Consider the following 3,521-nt stretch of genomic DNA (forward strand, 5'->3'; position numbering starts at 1 on the left):
GTAGAAACGAGTCAAGTAAGTTTTTTGGTTCTTAATCTCAAATTAATTAATTTTAATTAATTAATTAATGTTTTTATGATAACAAACCTACACTTAATTATTAACAATTATCAATATTTTGAATTGTGTACCGTGTAAAGTTGGGAATAACGATTTCAACCCATTTTTCAATCACTCAAATTAGAGCTAAAACGAAGAAGTTACAGTCGAAACAAAATGCCTGACCAATTAAAGTAGGACACTTAGAACTTTGGAAGAGTGACAGATGGGGGAGTTTTTAATTACTTTAGAAGCCATGTTTTATACCAACATCATATATCATTTGAATTATAAAAATAAAAAAATAGTTACTCACATTATTTTTATATTATATTATTATTATTATATTTAAAATATATATATATATATATAATTTGGAAAAAAACTTTGGTCCACCTTCCATTTCTAGCATGGATGCTCGGCCTTTAATGGTACCATTTTAAGATATGTTTTTTATTCTATTGTGAGGAAATAGTTGTGAGTGATCAAATTGTAAATCTACTCTTTTAGATGGTTATGGTGTGTTCCTACAAAATCCAGATACTTGTAACAGTTTGATCTTGAGCCATAGAAAGAATTGAGTTTGCTTTAAACTCGTAAAAAGAGAGGAGTGTAGCGGTTGGGCTCTGATCTGAGAAAAGAGACGAGAAAGGTTTATTCAAATTCTCAAGAGGCGCTTGGGGAGTGGAGTAGGTCGAGTTTAATCAAAGTACTATAAAACTACGGTGTTATATTTTCTAACTCTTTCCTGTTTAATCTCGAAATTGTTATTGTGATTTATTGCATGTTCTAAGTTTTTCATAATTGCTTATTGTTATTTCTTGAACTATTTTATTGTATTAATTATCATTCCTACTTTTTTTTTTAAATCCTAATAAAAAAATTAATCACCTTAACTACTTTTATTGTTAAAAGTCTATTCACCCCTCTAGGGTTGTTATACCCATCCAACAATTGGTATAAGAGCTGCTCTTATAGATTTTTTATGTAAACTTTATTGTTAGAGCTTATGGTAAAACTACATGTTAATAATGGTTTTTGTGGAAAACAATTAACCTCTAGGCCTCCTATTTGATGGAACAAATTATACTTATTGTAAAGCTAGAATGAAAATTTGTTTGCAATCGGTTGATTATCAATTATGGTTAAATGTTAGTAAAGACCCTTCCATTCCAATAAAAATTGTTAATAATATTGAAGAGATTAAAATAGAGGATGAATTTGATGAGCATGATATGAAAAAGTGTTATTTTAATACTAGTGCTACAAATGTCTTTATTGTGCCCTAAGTAAGGATGAATTTAATAGAGTATCTAAGTGTTCTTCCGCTTATGAAACTTGAAAAACTCTTGAGGGAACAAATCAAGTTAAAGAAAGAAAGATTGATGAATTTGATGAGCATGATATGAAAAAGTGTTATTTTAATACTAGTGCTACAAATGTCTTTATTGTGCCCTAAGTAAGGATGAATTTAATAGAGTATCTAAGTGTTCTTCAGCTTATGAAACTTGAAAAACTCTTGAGGGAACAAATCAAGTTAAAGAAAGATTAGCATGTTAGTTTATAATTATGAACTATTTAAATGGGATGAAAATGAATATATATGTGATATGTTTACTAGATTTACTCATATTCTAAATGCTTTGAAAAATCTTGGAAAAGTATATTCTTCTTCCGAAAATGCAAGGAAAATTCTCAGGTCTCTACCTAAAAGTTGGGAAGCAAAGTGTAACGACCCAGATCCAGCGATAGCAGATATTGTCCTCTTTGGGCTTTCCCTTTCGGGCTTCCCCTCAAGGCTTTAAAACGCGTCTGCTAGGGGAAGGTTTCCACACCCTTATAAAGGGTGATTTGTTCTCCTCCCCAACCAATGTGGGACATCACAATCCACCCCCCTTCTGGGCCCAGCGTCCTCGCTGGCACTCGTTCCTTTATCCAATCGATGTGGGACTGCCCCCAAATCCACCCCCCTTTGGGGCCCAGCGTCTTTACTGGCACACCGCCTCGTGTCTACCCCCCTTCGAGGAACAGCGAGAAGGCCGGCACATCGTTCGGTGACTGGCTCTGATACCATTTGTAACGACCCAGATCCACCGCTAGCAGATATTGTCCTCTTTGGGCTTTCCCTTTCGGGCTTCCCCTCAAGGCTTTAAAACGCGTCTGCTAGGGGAAGGTTTCCACACCCTTATAAAGGGTGATTTGTTCTCCTCCCCAACCAATGTGAGACATCACACAAAGGATCTCACAAAGCTTCCTTTGGCTGAACTTGTTGTTCTCTCCTGACACATGAGATTACCATGAAGGAGCACGTGATAGAGGAATCCAAAAAGAAGAAAAGAATAGTCCTAAAGTCCATCACATTGGAAGTTGACTCCGACGATGAGAATCCCCTGATGAAGATGATGTTGTCTATTTCACACATAAGTATAAAAAAATTCATCAAAAGGAAGAAACAATTTAAGAAACATTTCACCAACCAAAAAGAGTCAAAAGGTGAAAAGAGGAAAATTTAAAAGATAATATGCTATGAATGAAAAAAGTCGGGTCATATAAGAACGGATTGTCCTCTCCTCAAATCATCTAAGAAATCCAAGGAAAAAGCAATGAGGGCTACTTGGGACGATTGTGATGAAAGTGCATGTGGTGAAAAAGTAGCAAATTTTTGCTTCATGGCTCATAGTGACAAAGAGGATGAACAAGATGATGAGGTCGTTTGAAAGCCTCCAAGAAAAACAAGTGGTACTTGGATAGTGGTTGTTCAAGACACATGACGGGAAATCAATCCAAGTTTGTAAATTTTTCCAAGAAGGATGGTGGCTTAGTAACCTTTGGTGATAACAAGGAGGGTAAAATAATTGGTGAGGGTACTGTAGCTAATGACACTTGTACTCTTATTGAAAATGTACTTCAAACTGATGGTTCAAAGCATGACTTACTAAGCATTAGTCAATTATGTGATAAAGGTTTTAGAGTTATATTTGATCAAAATAATTGCATAATTGAAAATGTTAATATAAAAGTTTTGTTCATTGGAAATAGAGATAACAATGTGTAAACTAATGGTTTAAATTATTGTCCTACAAGATAAATGTCTTTCGGTTTTGCACGATAACTCTTGGCTATGGCATAGAAGATTTGGACATGGTAGTATGTACTTGATTTCAAATATCTAAAAAAAATTCATTAATTAGAGGTCTTCCTCCATTTAAATTTGAAAAAGATAAAATTTGTGATAAACAAGTTAGGTTTCAAATCTAAAATGTGATTTGTACTAGACCTCTTAACTATTACATAGACTTATTGGCCCTCCTAAAATAGCTACCTAGGGAGGGAATTATATGCTAGTTGATGATTTTTCGAGATTTACATGGTTTTGATGATAAAACATAAGAATGATTATTTAAAAAAATTTGCTGTAAAAAGAGTTATTGGCCCTCCTAAAATAGCTACCTAGGGAGGGAATTATATGCTAGTTGATGATT

Source organism: Cucurbita pepo, chromosome 16 (assembly GCF_057944985.1).
Source record: "Cucurbita pepo subsp. pepo isolate OVF chromosome 16, ASM5794498v1, whole genome shotgun sequence".
NCBI classification, from domain to species: Eukaryota; Viridiplantae; Streptophyta; class Magnoliopsida; order Cucurbitales; family Cucurbitaceae; genus Cucurbita; species Cucurbita pepo.